Below are 22,282 nucleotides of genomic sequence, written 5' to 3' on the forward strand. Positions count from 1 at the left end.
TTGAATTATCTGATGATGGTAAAATACCCAGTATGGGTAAATGGTGTTGAAAGTATGAATATTGAGATGCATGTGGTTGGCAAATACATACATGATGCATACTTGTACATATTACATATATATATCTTGCGTACCTATTATTTTGCGTGGAGGAAAAATATATCCTAAAGCAACTGGTGCTAGTTGAGGTGGTCATAGCTCGGCAGGTTGACTCCATATTTATTTGTGAGATTCTATTTACATGATACACTTTTGCATATGTTGATTAATGGCTTGAAAGCCTGCAAGATTTGATATTGATATTGAAATAATGTACTTTTGCATATGTTGATTGATGGCTTGAGAGCTTGCGAGATTTGATACTGATATTGAAATAATACACTTTTGCACGTGTTGATTGATGGCTTGCAAGCCTGTGGGATTTGATACTAACATTGAAATTTTATGCACATTTGCATAGTGGTACATGGTACCATGATATATTTAAATTTGAATTGATAAATTTATAAATTATGAATTTTGTACTTAACTATGGAGTCCTTGATTACTCTTCTTGCTGTCACCATGTTCTTGGATCCTATTCATAATTTATTATTTCTCGAACTTGCTGAGCCTTGTGGCTTACTTGATCTTATTTGCCATCCCACGTAAAGAAAATACTATTATTGGGGGCGAGTCCAGTAGGACTACAGCGCAGGGATAGTGGTGTACGGAGACGCATTTTATCTTAAAGATCCTTAGTAGTATTTCAGTGAGGCTGGAAATGAAATGATTTTATTTTGTTAAGTCACTAGAGCCTCTTATTTATTTTGTATGGCCTTCGAGCCTAGTCTAATGAGATATTGGAAATGTAATCGAACCTTAATTTAGTTTCTGCTGCTAGTAATGAAATGAGTTGTTGATTTTATTATGGTTTGTTCTATATCATCTATGTGATGACCTTCTTTCGAATATCCTATGTTAGCGAGAATATTCGAGAGTTGACTCTTACAAATTAAACTCATTATTTTAAATGATTCTAGTATGACCGATGATCACAATTTTTTTCTTTTAATACTCAGCCTTTTATCAAAATTTAAGTTTAATTAATTATCCATCATTTAATATGCTAATGAAGAACACCCTTAATTCAATGTACCGTCATTCAATATGTTAAAGAAGAATTAACATATTAAATAAGTTGTCATATTTTCTCGCTAGTCATTCCATAAGATTCTTAGACACTTAGAATTGTCTTTGCCAACGACCTCTCTAATTATATCTTTAATAAAATTGAAAAAAAAAAAGTCCATTATAAGAGTATAAATAATTACATAATCAACTTTATACTTATCAAATAATTCATTTTTGTCAAGTTCAACTACACTCAAAATATTAGCTTATGTTCTAAAGATAAAATTTGGTATTGAAAAACTTTCATCCATAGCATCTACAATAGTAGTTGTTAATATGAAGTTTAGCTTGTGCTTGTGACTTGTAGTATTGTATTTCATATTGTTGTATCTAAGTATAAAATTAAGCATAAAATACAATTGTCCTTCACAAATCAATATTTTGAAAGACCGAACCAACGAACACTTAATTGTTACATGAATCCTTCCACGTTATAAATTTGACGAAAAAATCTATATAAATAATTAATAATAAATTTATAAGAGAAAAAAATATGTTCACCCATGAAAATCATTGCAATAACAATGCTATAAGTTTCTGACTTATCTTAAAAACATGAAATCTCCCAAAGTCTCACGATTCAAACCTTCAACGTCCATTGCGTTTTGCTAACGTTGATTTAATTGACAAAATCAACTATTTCATCCATATTTTGAAAAGTTACTTTAAAAGACTTTTATTAAATTGCACAACGTTATATAAAATGAAAAATCTTGACATAAACTTCCTATTTATACAAAAAGCTATTACATTGGAATAACAAATCATTAAATATTTACATTAAATTAAAGGTAGTGATTAATTAATTATTAAAGTAAAAATCATTTATTATATTATATATTTTTTTATAAATTATAAATATAAATTAAAACTTTTAAACATATGGAAGCATGAGTTTTTCCAATGTATGAGTTTTCCAATACTAATTAAAAATTCTCTTAAAATTTTTAATTTTTGCTCTTGAAAGTTAATTTTTGCAATGATAACAAAACATTGAAAATATGGATTTTGACTTATTTTTCTTTCATAATGCATTAATTTTTTCTATGGTCTTAAAAATATGATATATTAAATCTTAATTAGCATTGAAAAACCCATGCATTAGTTTTGAAAATGTGATATCTTAAATCTTAATTAGTATTGAAAAACTCATGCATTAGTCTTGCGTTAACTTAAAGGTAGTGATTCATTAATTATTAAATTAAAACTATTAATTATATTATATATTTATTTATAAATTATAAATCTATACAATAAGGCACAACTGTTTTTGAAAATATGTTGATAGATGTCAAATGGAAAGCTGAGATCAATTTGCCTGATACTGATGGCTGAGATTAAAAATTTTCCTGCCCACAGCCCAGCCATCTCAATGTCTCTTTCCCTCCCACCCACCCATCCATCCCCAGCCTCCATTTCTCTTTCTCTCTCTCTCTCTCCCTCCCACCCATCCCTCTCTCTAGCCCCTCTTATACTCCAGTTGAAGCTGTTCGCCACCCCTTGGTCACCGCTACCTGAAGCTCCATCGTAGCCTCATCGCTGCTCAAATTCGTTGGCGCCTCAAGCTATCTCTATGCCGCCATCACCTCAAGCTCCATCGTCGCCTCCTCGCTACCTCAACACCTCCACCGTCGCCTCCAGCTCCATTGCATCCTCACCACCTCTGTTGAATCGCATCTGCTGCCTCAAAGGTATATGTATTTTGTGTGTGTATATCTATGTGGCCCCATCGCATCCTCTTCACCACCTTTAGACACTGGCTCTGTCGCCACCTTCTGCTCGCGGCCTTTGCGCTGTCGCCGCCACTCGCCACCTGTGGTGCTTGCACTACAAAAAAATTGACATTTAGCGGCGGTTTTTTTTACATTTAGCGGCGGTTTCCAAAACCGCCGCAAATATAGCCGTCGCGCAGCATTTAACGGCGGTTTTTAGCAACCGCTGGTATAACCGCCGCTAAGTGATATTTTTAGCGGCGATTTTTAAAATTTAGCGGCGGTTTTAAACCGCTACTAAAATTAATTGAATTTAATATTAAATTAGCGGCGGTTTTTAAAATTTAGCGGCGGTTTAAAACCGCCACTAAATTTAATTGAATTTAATATTAAATTAGCGACGGTTTGAAAACGGCCGCAATTAGCGGCGGTTTTTAAAATTTAGCGGCGGTTTGAAAACGGCCGCAATTAGCGGCGGTTTTTAAAATTTAGCGACGGTTTAAAACCGCCGCTAAATTTAATTGAATTTAATATTAAATTAGCGACGGTTTGAAAACCGCCGCAATTAGCGGCGGTTTTTAAAATTTAGCAGCGGTTTAAAATCGCCGCTAAAATTAATTGAATTTAATATTAAATTAGCGACGGTTTGAAAACCGCCTCAATTAGCGGCGATTTTTAAAATTTAGCGGCGGTTTAAAACCGCCGCAATTAGCGACGGTTTTTAAAATTTAGCGGCGGTTTAAAACCGCCGCTAAAATTAATTGAATTTAATATTAAATTAGCAACGGTTTGAAAACTGCCGCAATTAGCGACGGTTTTTAAAATTTAGCGGCGATTTAAAACTGTCGCTAAAATTAATTGAGTTTAATATTAAATTATTTAATTTTTAAAATTTAGCAAAAGTTTAAATTAATTAAATTTAATATTAAATTTAATTATAAAAAATAATTTGATAGCGATTTTTTTAATTTTTGCAACAATCTTAAAACCGCTGCTATTTCTATGTCTAAATCCGTCAAGAAATTTTTAAGATAATTTTTTCGTCTTAAATTTGAGACAAATTTTTTGTCTCAAAATCCGTCTCAATTTTTAAAAAAATTGGAGACAGAAAATTCTGTCTCTAAATCCGTCTCAAATTTAAGACGAATTTTTCTACAAAATAATTTTTTCGTAATTTAATAAAGATTTTATAACAAATTTTTCCATCTCTACATCTGTCTCAAATATAAATATAATTAAAAAATAATAAATTTTTAAAAATTTCAAAATTCAACCTAATAAACACAATATACGAACTAAAAAAAATCATTCATACAATACAATAAATCCATAAAGTAATACACATCATCCATAAATATTAAAAATACATTGTAAAATCTATCTATACTAATTACACATTCATAAATAGTAAAATACATAATAAATTCTATCATCCATACAAATAACGAATCCTCTTAATAATCCAAAAGATCTAAGGGTGGTGATGATGAAGACGACGGCGGGAGAGGCAATCTACCTTGAATGGCTGACAGGTGATTGTGAAAGGATTTCATAGCTGTCTTAATAGCTTCTTGTATCTATTCTACTAATGAGCTCGACGATAATGGCAACTTACCTTCAATGGTGTGATGATGCCTCCTATTGTAGCGTTTGAAAGTTAGCCTGTAAACATCATAAATACATGAAATAAGTTGTAATATCAAAAAATTAATTAACCATAATAGAATAATATAAAAAGATATAAGTAATGTATACTTACAAATTGCTTCGACTGTAAGAAAAAAAAAATGTTCATACAAAAATTGTTATTTCTTAAAAAATAATTAAGTAAAATAAAAATAATAAAAAATATCAAATATCAAATATTACCAATTTTTTCTTATACTCCGACATGGGAATAGAACCATAGGTAAGCATACTGCCCCCGACATTTGAGACCTAATTTTTTTTTGCTTTCTCATACTTGTTTTTGAATTCTGCAAAATTTCAATACTCCTTTTAAATTTAGACATCACTAAAGCAAATCATTTATCCCAAATAAATTCACAAAGCCCACAATGGACCCACCAATCACTTAAATGCAATTCATAAAAATTCATAATACAATCAAGAATATACAACTGGATTAACACGGTATTTCAAGAGTTAGAGAGCTTCTCTCGTGTACACTTATAGATAATCCAAAGTAGAACATATACAGAACAAGTTGCTGATATGCTCTATAAAAAAAAAAGTTATTGTTGAATCTCACCAACAACAAATTTAGTAACGGATAAGAATATGGATAGAGGTAAAAGACCCAATCTCAATGTTAATAACTTTGTCCAAGTAAACATAAGTCTGCTATATATCTATATCTATAAATCTATATCTATATGTTCCATGTATGCAAATTACTTAGCGGCTTACACCATGCTTATTGATGCAGTGATTGTATAGCCAATGGACATTCCAATGAGGATACATATTTATCTATATGTTCCCAATAGAATATATATATATATATATGTGAACAAAATAGCAATCCAACCATCGTGACGCTGCCAGTTACTCATTCATGGTGATGGCCTTGTTCCCTTATGGGTTTAATTATTTAAAATAAATAATTACATTTATAAGACAAATGAACATGCAAAATGCCTTGGTTCCCTACAATAGTAAAAATAAGAATATGCAAATTCCCATGGGTACTGTAAATCTCAGTATACACCATTACAACAGAAGAGAGTCCTATTACTGCATACAAAGGAAACATTATTTACTTCAACAAAACAATGAAGTAAATCAAAGTACCAATAGTTTTGTACATTCATGAAGCTGCAAATTAAGTTTCCAATGATGACTGTTCCACTATTTGAAGAATTAAAATAAAATCACAGGACTCATCTAAGAGGCAGGATTTGTACTAGTGTGCAACATCTAAGAGGCAGGATTGTATCATGTAAAATTAAAGTAGGGTGTGTACTATGTCAGCATGATATAGTATTCAATAGAGAGTTAATTTATGATAAGAGGTGCTATACCATAACAAAAGAGGTAACATCTCGCATGTTAACTTGCCACATTAACACAAATAACATCAACTTTCAAATAATATTTGAATAATAATTGGAACATATTGTCACAGCCATAAAACTTCCAATTTCTTAAAGAATACTATGCTAAGACAACATAATTAAACTTTCAAGTAACGAAAGCAAGTGAAGGCAATTCTCTTACCAACTAACAACTCAGCAACCCAGGGGAAATATTTTCCAAGAACCTTCTGCAGAATCTCCAACAGAGTACACCAAAACTATAGCAAAAATGCAACATTCATCTAGAGAAAACATCAACTTCCACGCCCAATTCTGCTGCAGGTGATTTCAGTTGGGAAAAAAAGCAAAAACAAAAACAAAAACAGGCAACCCATGTTGCAAGCAACTAAACCGCCCAAAGCAAGCAAATGTTGATACCTTTTGTAGCTGTGCTCAATAGTTTTATCTGGAAGGATTACTAATGTACCTACTTCCTTGCTAACATCAATATACTTGAGAAAATGCTCTATGTATTAGATAGGAAATAAAATATTGAATGTATTTATAACAAATAACCCACCCAAGGATTATAAGTACTGTTTAGCATACAGGAAATACAACAAAATGAAAGCAGTTGGGCATGAAAACAGTAATAAGTCCAAGGATTGTCAATTATTCAATTCTAGGTTTGGAAAATTGGTGAAGTCTTGCGGTTGATATTAATTAAAAAGATTTTAACTGATAGAAACTCAAAAGATTTAACTGGCAGGTTTGGAGAAAGGGAGAACACACCAATTTGATTCTCCCACTTCTAAAGCCATGTCACAATTTTGTGACGGTGTTACCCTTAAATAATCTATGGATATACTCTTTAAAACATCTTTCTTTCAAGTAAATTTTTTAATTGACAAAAGCATATATATGATATGCACACCATTGCTGAAAACTCAAGAAAACTACCATTTTGTGGATTTATGGCCATACGATATGCACACCATTGCTGAAACTAAACTAAGTATAGATGTCTGGGACAATTTTGATAGCGATTATATATATTTGAGATGTTATTACTTTTATTTATAATATTTGTAGTAAAATTTGTGTATTAAAAAACTGAACCACATACAACTCAAAGTCCAACTGTTAACATATACACACACAAAATATATACACACACAGAATATACATACACACAGAATACATATACACACAATATATATACCTTTGAGGCGGATCTGGCAGCGATGAAGGCGGAGGCGGATCTGGAAGCGACGGAGGCGAAGCCCGATCGAGCTGGAGGCGGCGGCTGCTGCGGCGACCAGAGGCGGAGGCAGCGGCGACGACGGACGTAGCAGCGACGACCAGAGGCGGATCTGACAGCGGCGAAGGCGGAGTCCGATCGAGCTGGAGGCAGCGGCGGAGGCGGAGGCGGCGGCGGATGGGTCGACGGCGGGAGTAGTTCACAGAAGAGAGAGAGAGAGAGAGAGAGAGAGAGAGAGAAGGGGGGAGAGGGGTGAGTTAGGGTTATATTTGGGGATTTGGGGAAGGAGGGGAGGAGAGAGGGAGAGAGAGACGGCGGGAGTAATTCCCGCCCACATTTTCAGTTTTTTTTTTGTTTTTTTAAATATTTATTTGTTAAATAATAAAATAATTTATAAAAATAATATAATTAATTATTTAATTGATAAAAATATAATAATTTATAATTATGATAATTAATAATATAATAAAAAAATAATTTAAATTATTGTATCAAATTAATATTTATTTAAAAATATATTATAAATCTATCGAACTTCTATCCATCCCCTTCCCTTGTTGGCTGTAATTAGTTTTTATTTAATTTGGCCACTTATCTAATTAAGATTGAAAACTAATTAGGATTATTTATTGTTAATAATTATCTTATATATATATTATTTTAAATTATCATAATAAACAATATTAATTATTTATTATTAATATGCATTTATAATAAATATTAAAATTCCTATTTCATCCCTTTCTTCTTTCTCTATTCTGGTGTACATATATTGTTTATAAAAAAATAAAATAGTTTGGACTAGTTAAGATCAAACTAGACCAGTTTAAATCGAATGAATACTCCTAAAGTAGACATCAAATTTGGCATTATGACGTAATATTAGATTTTTAATTTTTTAAAATATCATCTATTTATCAATTTATTTATTTTCTTAAGAAAAGATAACAAATGAATAAGCTAATTCCTAATTTGATTTTATAACCTCCAAGACACAACAAATGAATAAGCGAAGTAACTAGATCAGGCTTAATTCACGGATTAAGCCTGGTCAAGTTCTTTTGGATTAAACCCAATTAAGTTTTTTAAAACTTACATTATTGCAAGCCATCTGAGCGTTGACCACAAAGAACTCAGTGGCTATGGCTATGGTTGTGATAAGAGACATTTGAAGTAAAGAGGGAGTTAAAAGAAAAAATCAAAAAGGAAGTGACCATGCCATGGATTTGGGGAAGTGACCGGCTGTCTGTCTCGCCGCCTGTCTCTCTGATAGTGGTTATGATACTTGTGAGGTGATGGGGGATGGGATGGTTTTGAGGAGAAAATACGTTGAGTATTTGATCTCAACCATTGACACTGTTAGTGTTTTTTTAAACTTCATGTCTCGACCATATGAATTTAAATTAATTCATATATATTTATGATTAATCAAACACTGTAATGCTTAATTAATCAAACACAACACAATGCATTGCATTTATTGATTAATCAAAACACAATATAGATAAAGATAATACTAAATATATTATTAATCAAAGTCATGTTTGATATATACTATATATATAGAGATTCTTGTATATTATATAAAGAAATGTACATTCTGATCATATTAGATGTATTGTTATTTTTAATTCAAAAAGTTATTATAAAATTATGTGATATAACAAGTTTTTTGAGATTTGATGTGTTTTTCTTGACTCTATCATCAATCTAAAAATATTTATATCATCTTTTCAATATAAAAATAGTATTTATATATATTCTCTAAATATTATTCAATTCAGTTTTAATATACTTTTTCCCATTAAAAAAATATAATTCATATACTAACTTCTTTTTTAAAATATGAAAGCGCCCCTTTCTCTCTCTCCTCTCCTTTTTTTCATTTTGTATATATTTAATAACTATTACAAATAGTTAATTATTATACATTTAATATATATTTTAATTTATAAAATTTTATATAAATTAGTTTACATGTATATATATTTTATTTTATATTTTATGCACATGAAATATAATAATTTATATATTTAGAATTTAATTTCTATATTTATAGATAAAAAATTTATATTTTATAAATTAATATTTTAAAATTTTACATTTTATAAATCTGAGAGGGAAAAAAATTAATTGATAAATTAAAATTTTAATTGATAAATTAACTGATAAATTTACATTTTATATATTATTTAATTGATAAATTTAAAATAAATAAATTATTTAATTTAATTGAATTAAATTAAATAAATAAATTGATTAAAAAATTAAAAAAATTAGATTATATTGCAAAATTTAATTTAATTTTAATTTTAAATTTTTTTTTTTTTTTAAATTTATTTTTTGATTTTTTTAATTTCTGAATTTGGCGGCGGTTTTTGACCAAACCGCCGCTAAATTTAATTTTTTATTTTTTAATTTCCAAATTTTGCCGCGGTTATTTAAAACCGCCGCAAAATTTATTTTTCAATTTTTTTATTAACGAATTTAGCGGCGATTTTGACAAAATCGTCGCTAAATTCAATTTTTTTGAATTTTTTATTAATGAATTTGGCAGCGGTTTTGTCAAAACCGCCGCTAAATTTAATTTTTTATTTTTTAATTTCTAAATTTTGCGGCGGATATTTAAAATCCCCGTAAAATTTATTTTTCAATTTTTTTATTAACGAATTTAGCGGCGATTTTGACAAAACTGCTGCTAAATTCAATTTTTTTGAATATTAATGAATTTGGCGGCGGTTTTGTCAAAACTGCCGCTAAATTTAATTTTTTATTTTTTAATTTCTAAATTTTGCGGCGGATATTTAAAACCGCCGCAAAATTTATTTTTCAATTTTTTTTATTAACGAATTTAGCGGCGGTTTTGACAAAACCGCCGCTAAATTCAATTTTTTTGAATTTTTTTATTAATGAATTTGGCGGCGGTTTTGTCAAAACCGTCGCTAAATTTAATCTTTTATTTTTTAATTTCTAAATTTTGCGGCGGTTATTTAAAACCACCGCAAAATTTATTTTTCAATTTTTTTATTAACGAATTTAGCTGCGATTTTGACAAAATCGCCGCTAAATTCATTTTTTTTGAATTTTTTTATTAATGAATTTGGCAACGGTTTTGTCAAAACCGCCGCTAAATTTAATTTTTTATTTTAAATTAATTAATTTGGCGACGATTTTTCAAAACCGCCGCAAAATGTTAGATAAACCGCCGCAAAAAACCTATTTTGCGGCGGTTGAAAAACCGCCGCAAAAAAACCGCCGCAATAAACCCGTTTTTTTGTAGTGTTGTGCCATCGTCGCCTTAACTTCTACCACTGCCATCAACACTTGCTCCAATTGCGGCCGTTGGCCTTGCTACCACTGTCACAGACGGCTTAGCGTGGTCGTCGTCTACTACTTCTTCCTCTTTTGGCTTTCTGGGTTTACACCATTTTTTCCAGGGAAAAGTTTCCTCCAGAAGGTCCCATATGTATATATTAAAGGGTTATTGGAATTTTTCGGAGGAAGAACACACCACTATGAGTCGCACGCACAGCGTGTTCTGTGTTGGAAATGCAAGGGAGAAGGGAAGAGAAAGCTATCTTGTCGCCCAACACACTTCTGAAATTATTGAGGAAGAAGACGCTGCAGAAAATGGGAAAGCTATCGTGCACTACTGTCTTCTTAATTTTTATTTTAATAATAATAATAAACAATATATATTATATATATATACACAACCTGCACCTCCGTTTTTCAATCAGTCTTCCCTTTTTAATTCTAATTAAGGCTTTTGAATCCCATCAGCCTTCTACCACAATACTTTTTGTGTGTTTGTTAAAATGATTATTATAAGATTTTATTAAAATAATTTGTTTATAAATTTAAGATAAATTTTATTTGAAAAGAAAGAATAGATAAATTTATTTTAAAGTTATGTAATTTTAAAAAAAATTATATAAATATAATAAAATAGTTTTTATAATTTATTTTTTATTTATATCTTGATTAAGCTTAATTTATATAATAAAGTAGAAGATACATTTTCATGAGATGAGTTTTGGATATTGATGAATGGCTTGGATGAATTGTTCTTCCCGCCCAAGCCAAGCTCTACTCCTATTTAATTCTCTAGGTGCAATCTTGCACCTTTGCCACCCACCATCAAATCTCATAATAAATGAGTGACAAAATTGCATTTTGGATATCTAAATGAAGGGTCATTCTATGGGGCCTGACGGGCCTACCGAGTGGCTCAAAAAAAGGGGGCAAAAAGATGATTTTGCCCCCGCCCACTTTGTAAAGCAGACCACTACCCCCCCTACTCTGTGCGTCTCCCTTGCCATGGTCGTCGCTGCGCCTCACTGCCGTCGCCTCTCTACCATCGCCACCTCGCCTCGTCGACAGTCGATGCAGCGACTGTCAGCGAGGGCGAGGCGAGGCGGTGATGGCAGAGAGGTGATAGAGGCAAGGCGAGGTGCGGCGGCGGTCTTGGCAGGGGAGACACACAGAGCAAGGGGGGAATCCATGGAAGGGGAAGGAGAGAGCAGGACATGGGGGCAAAATAGTCTTTTTACCCCCTTTCGATAAACCCGTCGGTAAATTTGTTGGGCTTTCTAGCATTTTCCCTAAATGAATGCATTATCTTCAATAGTGGAGTTTGAAATTCTCGAAGCTTCTGCAACGTGCATTGCGTTTCTCTGCCCTAATTAATTAATTAATTAAATTGAACACAGAGGGATAGAAATTCGCTGACCTCAAGTCCCTACGATAAGATGGCGACTCTCACAAATACTACTAAATCATATTTCTTCTAGAATAATTGTAATGATATCATATCCTCATAACGAGGTGACATTATAATTGTATTAAATTAAATATTTTTTTAAAAAATATATATCTATATATATCTATTTTTGTTTATTATTTACGCTGTGAGTGAGATATTTTTTGAATGGTTGAGATGAGTTTTCTTCTTTTATCAATGGCAAAGATCAATATTTTTTTCCCCCCAAATGCATCCCATCCCATCCCCCTTGTCTACCCAACCCACTCCATTTATGCCAAATCTACTCTTTGCCCGCCTCTTTCTCTCTTTTTCTCAAAGCCCCAGCATCATCGCCTCTGCCGCCCATCATCGTCACCCCTGTCGGCCACCGCCGTCACCCCCCCCCCCAACTATCATCCCCCTCCGTCATCACCCTTACCGCCCACTGTCGTCGCCCCCACTCGACCACCACCATTGCTTCCCGCTGACGCTGCTCCATCCCATCCTCCCCATCCCTTTGTTTCTCTCTTTGTCCCTCTCTCTCTCAAAGCCATCCTCACCGCCACCCCTGCCAAGTAATCACCCCCACCTAGCCACCGCTGTCGCCACTCGCCAACGCCGCTTCATCCCATTCTCCCCCTCCCCTTATTTCTCTCTGTCCCTCTCTCTATCAAAGCCACCCAGCCAAACCCACCGTCGTCGCCCCCCCCCCCATCTTTGGCAGCCACCATTTCCCTGGCCCCATCTTATTTCTCCCACTTTGACAAAAATACCTCGTCTCTCTCTCTCTCTATTACATCTCTCCATCTTTGTCTATATATATATACACACACAGCCGCCGGCCAAGTTGTTGGAGGGGGGTGGTTGGGGGGCCGGGGGGGGGGGGTGTTTAGAACCATAGGAAAGGGGTGGCCAGGGAGGGATGCCTTATCCCCTACTTTTTTTTTTATATATATACTTTTTTTTGTTGTTTTTGTATCTTACACTTATAATTTGTGTAAAAATATGTTTACACGAATATTTAAAGTTAGATAAAATAAAAAGTAAAAATATTTAAAGTTCCTTAATGGATAAAATAGAAAGTAAAAATATTTTTAAATAAAATTACCTTAATCGATATTTAAAGTTAAAAACATTACATTTATAATTTGTGTCTACTTACATATGCCTGTTAAACATTTGTGTTTATTTAATTATCACTTTCGTTAAAGACAAATATTAATTCAGATATTAATAATTTAACGAAAGCGATAATTTAATGAAAATGATAATTATTGGACTATTAATACAGATATAATTATTTATGTCTACTTACATATGTCTATTTACTTACTTTTGGAAAATTTTATTAAATTTTTTTTATGTATTAAGTAAAAGAATTAAAAAATATTAATTTTATGTCTCAAGTCCAAGTAATGATGCATAAATAAAAATTTATTTTCAATATTATTACAAAATATTATAGCTCAAAAAAATATTAATAAATAAATAAATAATACTCTACTTTGGTGAATTGATGTTGTGATATTATGACAATTAAATGTTTTTTAAACATTTTTTATTGCATTTTGTTTAAAAAATAACCTAATTATATAAAAAAGATTTTAAACTTACGATGTTCAAATAACAACTAAATGATGAATAATTTTACCATTATATCAACGCACTAGCATATACCAGTGCCTAAAGGCACGGTCTAAATAATATTATCAGTGTGTGTGAGAATATGCATATGTCTGCATGTGTACGTGTGTGTGTTCGTGACCATAAAGGGGCAAAGCGATCATCAACGGTGCAGGGGAAGGGGGCGGACATCAACGGCAGCGGGTAGGGAAGGGGGGGCGGCTGGCGCCATGGTCGCAGGGGGGTTGGCGGCAGCCATGGGAAGAGGGGAGTGGGGGTTGGCTACCGATGGGTTTAGGGAATCAAGGTTCCCCAAACCCCGAAAGTCGAGGACCTGGGTTCCTCGACTCACGGGGTTCGAGGAACTCGGGATTCGGGGAACCTTGGTTCCCCAAACCTTGAAAGTTAGGGATCGAGGTTCCCTGAATCCCGAGTTCGTCGAACCCCGTGAGTCAGGGAACCTAAGTTCCCCGACTTTTGGGGTTCGGAGAACCTAGGTTCCCTAAACCCAGTGTTCGCTATGGGCAGTCGCCAACGCCTCCCTCTTGTTTGTCGGTCGGCCGCTGATGGTCACCACCAACCCCTCATCGATCATCAACGTTCCCCGAACCCAGCGGCCGTCATGGGCGACCTCCATCACCCCTCCCTCCCCCACCGGCAGTCAGCCACTGATGGCTGCCACCAACCCCCCATCGCCCGCCGTTGATGGCCGTCTCCCCCCACCATTAATATTATTTACACTGTACTTTTAGGCACGGGTGTACACTAGTATAAATATAAATTAAAACGTCTAAACGTGAGGAAGCATGAGTTTTCCAATGCTAATTAAAAATTCTTTTGAAATTTTTTATTTTTTATTTTGAAATTTAATTTCTACAATGATAACAAAACTTTGAAAATATGAATTTTGATTTATTTTTCTTTTACTATACATTAATTTTTTCCATAGTATTGAAAATGTGATATCTTAAATCCTAATTAGTATAGAAAAATTCATGCATTAGTCTTGAAAATGTGTTATCTTAAATCCTAATTAGTATCGAAAAATCCATGCATTAGTCTTGAAAATGTGATATCTTAAATCTTAATTAGTATTGAAAAACCCATACATTAGTCTTATATTAAATTAAAGGGGCAGTGATTAATTAATTATCAAAATAAAATTATTTATTATATTTTATATTTAATTAAAAATTATAAATATAATATAAATTAAAACTGATAAATGTAGGGAAACATAGGTTTGCAATACTAATTAAAAATTCTCTTGAAATTTTTAATTTTTGATATTAAAATTAATTTCTGCAATGATAACATAACTTTAAAAATATGGATTTTGACTTATAAATATAAATATAAATTAAAACTCTTAAACGTGAGGAAACATGGGTTTTCCAATGCTAACTAAAAATTATATTGAAATTTGTAATTTTTGATTTTGAAATTTAATTTCTGCAATGATAACAAAACTTTGTAAATATGGATTTTTGACTTATTTTTCTTCCACTATGCATTAATTTTCTTCCATAATCTTGAAATGTGATATTTTAAATCTTAATTAGTATTAAAAAATCATGCATTAGTCTTGAAAATATGATATCTTAAATCTTAATTAACATTGAAAAACTCATGAATGAATCTTAAAAATGGAGGGAAAAGAGTTCATATTTTCAAAATTATGAAAGAAAATTAATACATAATTACAGATTCATTTAACTATGCAAGTTTCCCAACATAATTAGTACCATGTAATGCATGGGTTTCTGATAGGTTCATTAAAGCTAATTAAGATATATTACATTTTTAAGCCTAATGCATGGATTTTTCAATGCTAATATATTTATAAATAAATATAATATAATAAATTATTTTACTTTAATAATTAATTAATTACTATATTTAATTTAATGCAAGTTTTCGAGGGAAAACTTGTAATATCCCAAATAAATAAATAAATAGAAAAACTGTAAACTAAATTACTAAAATTAAATTTAGTTAATTAATTTAAATTAATTAATTTGTTAAAATTTTGAGGCGGTGCCCGTGTACTTAGAGAGTAAGCAAATGGCCAAAATTTGATATTTTTATTTCTTGTCTCATGGAAGCTTCTGGTCAATGGAAAGCAGAGGAGTAGAGAGTGAGAGATAGAGATCAGAGGGAGCTGAGAGTGAGAGGGCTCGGCTGAGGGAGAGATTGAGGGGGAGAGATCGAGACCGAGAGAGTAAGAAAGAGAGAGAGATTTAACGAGGAAGAGAAAAGAAGGTGGCGGCCATGGGAGACTGGCCGAGCTTTGCTCGGCCATGGCAGCGACGAGGAGCAGCTGCGGCTTGAAGAAACCGCAGCCATGGGCGACGCAAGCAACGGCGGCGGCGAAGGCGAGCAGCGGTGGCCGGTTGAGGACGGCTTGAAGCGACCGCGGTGGCTGGCAGTGGCGGTCGCTTGGAACAGCGGCCATGGCCGCGGCTGAAGCAGGGGAGGCAGCAGCGGCGAAGAAGAAAAGAAAGGAAGAAGAGAAAGAAGAAGAAGAAGAAAGGAAAAAGAAGAAGAAAAGAAGAAGAAGAAGGAAAGGAAAGGAGAAGAAGAAGTTGCAGGAGCAGTGGGCGTGGAGAAGAAGAAGAAGAAGAAGAGGAGGAGGAGGAAAAGAAAAGAAGAAATGGAAGAAAAGAAAAATGAGGAAAAATAATAGGATTTTGGGATTTTTCGGCATGGAAAGTGATCAGGTACGTGGGTAAAAATTAATAGAAGCATGTTATGTTTAAATTATAAATTTTTCGCGATTAAAATTAATTAATTTGAGTCCCGATTGTGTTATTTGTTAGGAAATGATTTAATTTGCATCGGGAGCTTGAGAGAGGTCGGAATCAGCTAGTTTCAGGCAAGTTCCTAATCATTTCCTCGTATTCTTTAATTCCCGTGAGAAACCCTGTGATTTCTCATATTTTATACCCTCCCTTCGTCTGTTTCGATTCGTTAATTAATTATGAAAATTTGAGTCGTCTGATTTAAATTTAATTTATTAAGCTGGCTTTATTAGCGTGATTTAATTTAAATTAAATATAAGACTCGTCGGGATTTTATTTACGATGTGCTTACATAGGATTTTAGATGGTTAAATTATTTATATTACACGGTAGATTTATTTAATTAAAGCTGCGATTTTATTTATTGCCAGCAAACGTTTTACTTCGCAGCGGGAGTGCAAGAAAGAGAAGAAACGGTCGTGTAAAGGCAAGCTCTTAACCCTCTCTTCCTGATCTTTAATTCCCGTGGAAGACCCCGTGATTTCCTGTATTTTATCACTTCCCTTACTTTAATTCGGCACCTTGCCTTATTGGTTGAATTATTATTCATTTGTTTTAATTTAAATTAAATCCGAGGCTTCTATAATTTTATTCGTTGTGAGCCTACGGGGGTTTGTACCACCCCTATTCCTTTCGGGAATGATGCTGAACCAGTTTGGGGACTAGGTTCCTAGATGTGAGGGTTTATTTACGATTTTATTGGGTTTACTTACAGTTTTTCTCAGATTTATTTATGGTTCGGTTAGAGCTATCGAGCAGTAGGGCAGGGGTCGGTTGTTGGTGACGCTGGGGTAGACTATTGTACGGCCTTGATGTGGACCGTCGGGTGGACACCCCTAGTCACTGGCCGTTGACCGGTGCCGGACACTGCTGACTAGCTCTACCGGTATGTGATTTACTGCATGATTAGACATCTTGTATTACTGTTCATGATTTGATATGCACATGGGTACGGGATGCATGCTGGGATATTCATTTATTGAGTATGCTTGAGCACGGACATTCTAGTTTGGTTAGGTTGCATCCACCGCGAGCATATGCATGGCGTGTGGTTTACTATGTGGGCGGAGCATGGCCTGATGCCTGGATGTATGGGCGCCTTGTATCACGTTGATGCTCACTACGTCATTGCATTTTTATGTGCATTGCATGGATACTAGTAGTATTTAGTTCTCGGACGGGAGTACCGTTCCGAGGGAGCCTATGGCTCGGTTGTCGGGAGTACCGACGGATACAGGTGACGGGAGTACCGGCCTGGGACAGCGCGCGCAGGTTTGTGGAGACATTTGTTGCCTTTCAGGGCAGCGGCAGGTTGGTATGGGACTTGGGTGCCAAGTGTCTTATGTGGGCCCCAAGGACCGGTATGTGCTTTTATTTTGTTATGCTATTGAGCTTTTGTGTTGTTGCGTCTCATGGCTTGTGTGTACTTGGGGGTTTATTCTGGGGTGAGATTTCTAGTTTTGTGTAGCCTTCAGCCTTTTCTTCCTTATGCTTGCTGAGTCTCTCGACTCACCTTGCTTTCCATCATTCCAGGTAGTGGCGGCGTGGGCCATAGCAAGGGAGTCAGCTTTAACGGCAGAGTCGGTGTGGTGTACAGGCAGTCTCGTCAATCCCTATCCACTCTGATGTCTAAGTAAAATTTGCTCTATTATTTCGTACTGTGCCAGGTGTTTTCTCGAGTCTTGTGTATGTCGGCACAGGAGTTTGTGTTTGTTTATTTATCTTGTGACCGCTGTGTTAGCGGGGTACCCATAGTGCATGCATGTCTTGAGCGTTGCTTCCGCTGTTTTTATTTTCGCGTATGCATGCCCGGGTGGTCTTTGTCTCTGTGTTTCTTACTTTTCTACTCCCGTAGGCGCTCCCGTTCGGGTAGTCCTGGTGGTTGGGGATATCCGGGCGGGGGTGCTTACAAAACTGATCACCATTGATTGCCATTTGACAAAACACTTTGATAAACTATCTTTGTAACATCTCGCATCAAGCGATAGGAATGACCGAAACAACTTCTCTGATGGGCCTACGCAAACTTTCCAAAGGGTCACCCATCCTTGAGCTTCCCCAGCTCAAACACGCTTAACTCGTGAGTTCTTTGCCTACATCCAGCCCAAAAGGTATTCAGTTGGTGTTATTTTTTTCCTTACTTATCCTCGATATATACTACCATTCTCTAGACTCTTGGAGTATTACATTCTCCCCCCCCTTTAAGCACATGACGTCCTCGTCATGCGATCTTACAACTGGTCCTAGATCTCCCCCCTTTGCATGGCCAATGTAGGATTCGCCTAAGGTGTCTATACGCACCCCCTTAGGAACTCAGCGTTCTCGCTGAGGTTTGCCCCACCACCGCGCTCAAAGGCTCAGGGGTCGGCTTTGATACCACTTGTAACATCCTACATCAAGAGATAGAAAGGACTGGAACAACTTACCCAGATAGGCCTACCCGAATTTCCTAGGAGGTCACCCATCCTTGAGCTTCCCCAGCTCAAGCACGCTTAACCCGGGAGTTCTTTACCTACATTCAGCCCAAAAGGTATCCAGCTAGTGTTGTTTCCTTCCTTACTTATCCTCGATATATACTACCATTCTCTAGACTCTTGGGGTATTACATGGTTATTGCAAATTAAAGCGAACACGATCCAATCCGTGCAACCAAACAGATCTGGGCAAGGAGTTTATTCATCTCCATTTGATTTTAAGTTTAATTTTTATTATATTTAGCTAAATTATTTTAACACAATTTAGTTAGAGTTTGGATGAATTTTAATTTTGAAATTATGTTATAATTTGTTTAGGTTGATTTAAAACCCAATTATTATTTGCATGATTAATTTATATTGTTGTGTTTAATGTTTTAAAAGATTTGTCACTTTTTAATTATTTAATGATTTATGAATGATTGACTAAAATATTGTTATAAATTAGATCCATAGACAATATAAATTATATGGTAGACTATGATATTGAGAGATGATTAGCTTATGTATGGGAAAATCGAAGAAGTTTAGTAAGTCAAATCCCCTTCTAAGATTAAAGGTTTCAAAGAACTTAATACTTATTTATTTTTTTGATATCCACTTAGAAATTTGAAGATGGAATTAAATGAATAAAGGATTAATATGAATTAAGAAAACTTATTAATTAATCAGGGAAAATCCACCATCACATTCAAATAATTTTAAAATATTGTAAGTTTATTTTTGGTTTTGAATCGAGTTAAATAGATAATTACATAACCTAGATTAAATAAAATCTAAATTCTAGTTACATTCATTAATTAGTTTGTCTCATAAAAGAATTTAGTTTTCCCTTTATTTTTCTTTTTGTTCATTCAATTAATTAATTAGTTCAACTTAGGTTAAGTTAAATTTTTTTTGGGTATTGTGATATAGTTCTTGTGAGATCAACATTCATTTAAGCATTATATCCATATTTGAGTAGGGTATATTTGACTAAATTAATTATGTATAAATCACACATCACTGATCTTAAAGTGAGCAAGTTGAGTAAGAGTGGCAAATTAAGCTCATGAAAAAGAGATCTAGGTTTTAAAGAAGACCTAAGATGTAATTATTCGTTTATTTATGAATTAATGTAAATTTATGAGTAAGAAATTAAGTAGAAATTAAAATTAATGTATTTTTGGTCAAGAGAGTTTTAGCAATTATTCAAAAATATTGAGGTTTAAGTGTAATTTCAAAAATTGGTGACTGAATCACCTTAAGTATAAAATATGCACAATATAAATTGAGGGATGTGGTAGACCGGATGGCACAAGTGCGAGATGAGTCTTAGGGTGGTTATAGGTTTGATTCCAATGGTACACACGCGATTAGGAAGAAAATGCTAATTTTTCAGCAAAAAAAAAACCCCAAAAAGACGTCGTTTTGGGGCGGAGGCCATGCGTGCAGCCGCGCAGCCAAGCGCGGCCTTACATGGCCTTGTTGTGCGCTACGCAGCTGCTAGCCACTGCCACCTGGTGCTATATCCACTATCAGTTGTTGCAACCGCCATGCCACGTGTCCCAAGCTCTTTTTGCCCCACACTACAAAAAATTAACGTTTTCTGTCACTAAAACATCAAAATTTGTCGCTAAATTTTTAGGACAGATTTAGTGACAGGCACTTATCAGTTGCTAAAAAGGGCGTCACTAAAATTTAACGACAGATATTTTTAGCAACAGAATCAACGACAGGGGTTATACCCGTTTTTGAATCAGCAAGCGATAAGTATAACTCCTATCGCTGAATCAGCGATCGGATAACCTCATGAGGTTAGGAAGAAAATGCTGATTTTTCAGCGAAGAATGACCCCAAAACGACGTCGTTTTGGAAGGGGGGCACGCGTGCAACCGCACAGCCAAGCGTGACCTTGCGTGGCCCTGTTGTGCGCTACGCAATTGCTAGTCGCTGCCACCTGATGCTATATCCACTGCCACTTGTTGCAACCGCCATGCCACGTGTCCCAAGCTCCTTTTGCCCCACACTACAAAAAATTAACATTTTCCATAACTAAAACATCAAAATCTGTCATTAAATTTTTTAAGACGGATTTAGTGACGGGCACTTATCAGTCGCTAAAAAGTGCGTCATTGAAATTTAGCGACGGATATTTTTAGCAATAGAATCAGCGACAACGATTATACCCATAGCTAAATTAGCAAGCGACGGGCATAACTCCTGTCGCTGAATCAGCGATGGGATAACCTTGTTGCTGATTCAAAAAAAATAAAAAAATAAATTTTATATGTAAATAAAATATATAAAAATATATAATATATAAATTAAAATTTGAAGATAAAAATTTATATTTATTTAATATAAATATATAAAAATAAATTTTTGATAATTAACAATTTATTTTAATTAATTAATTAAAATAACTAACTCACCGACAATATTTATAACATTATACTTGTATTTTTAATTTAAAAATTATATTTACTAAATAACTAACTGGACAACAATATTTATAACATTATATTTATACTTCTTATTTTAAAATACAAATGAGAACTAATTAAAATACAAATTTTAAGCTTTTTATTTAAAATTATTATAATATATTTAATAAATAACTACTTAAAAACAATTTTTACAAATAAATTGTATATTCATTTTATTTTTTATGTATAATTAATATTTCATTAAAAAAAATTGACATAACAATTTTTATTTCTAATTTTTTTATCTTATCTAAATCATCAATATTATATACATTATATACAATAGTATATATACATAATATGCAACTATATAAATGTAAAATTAATAATAATATACATGCAATAAATATGAATAACATAGATATTTTTATCTAAAAAACATTCATAGATGCATTTAAATGTTAAAATAAAAAAATACTAAAATATAATGCACAGAGAAAAAAAAAAAAAATATCTTACAAATTTTGGTAATACTCGTATCTTCTAAATAAAGACTCTACAATAAAAAAAAGATTAAATAAAACTTTAACAATGAAGAGGGGGGAGTGTAGAGGGGGCGAGAAAAAAGGGAGACAGAGAGTGAAGATGGGAGAGATAGAGAGTGCGCATAAGGGGGAAGGGAGGGGGGAAATTCAAGAGGGGGCGGCCGTGCATTAACCCGCGGGGGTGGGGGTTTAGCGACGGGCCTCTTCCCATTGCTAAATGGGAAGATGAGGGTTTAGCAATGGGAAGATACATGTTGCTAATGGGAAGGGGCTTAAAAAGTTTTCAAAATTTTTTTTAAAAAATTATTTCAAATATTTTTAAAAAACATCATAAAATATAAATAATATATATAGAGAAAAATATATTTTATACTCAATAATAAATATAAAATAATATATATATATATATATAAATAATAAATAAAATCCCGAATGTGGAGAATTCTACATTCATGCAATTCACAGGGTTCAACAAACAATTGATATTTCACAATTAATGATATATTGGAAGACTCTTTTAAATC

General features: G+C 33.7%; 1 protein-coding gene and 1 long non-coding RNA gene across 9 annotated transcripts in view; both read right to left on the reverse strand.

The window, feature by feature from the left end:
* The window catches only part of LOC127806140 (sinalpyl alcohol oxidase Nec3-like), an 84,304-nt gene that overhangs the window by 44,323 nt on the left and 17,699 nt on the right, over positions 1–22,282 (reverse strand). The window lies entirely within an intron of this gene.
* Positions 4,175–7,484, reverse strand: LOC127806147 (uncharacterized). Its single transcript, XR_008024355.1, has 2 exons — positions 4,645–7,484; positions 4,175–4,547 (listed from the first exon to the last, which is right to left on the reverse strand). It is a non-coding gene; the product is annotated as an uncharacterized LOC127806147 (long non-coding RNA).

Source organism: Diospyros lotus, chromosome 7 (assembly GCF_014633365.1).
Source record: "Diospyros lotus cultivar Yz01 chromosome 7, ASM1463336v1, whole genome shotgun sequence".
Classification (NCBI taxonomy): Eukaryota; Viridiplantae; Streptophyta; class Magnoliopsida; order Ericales; family Ebenaceae; genus Diospyros; species Diospyros lotus.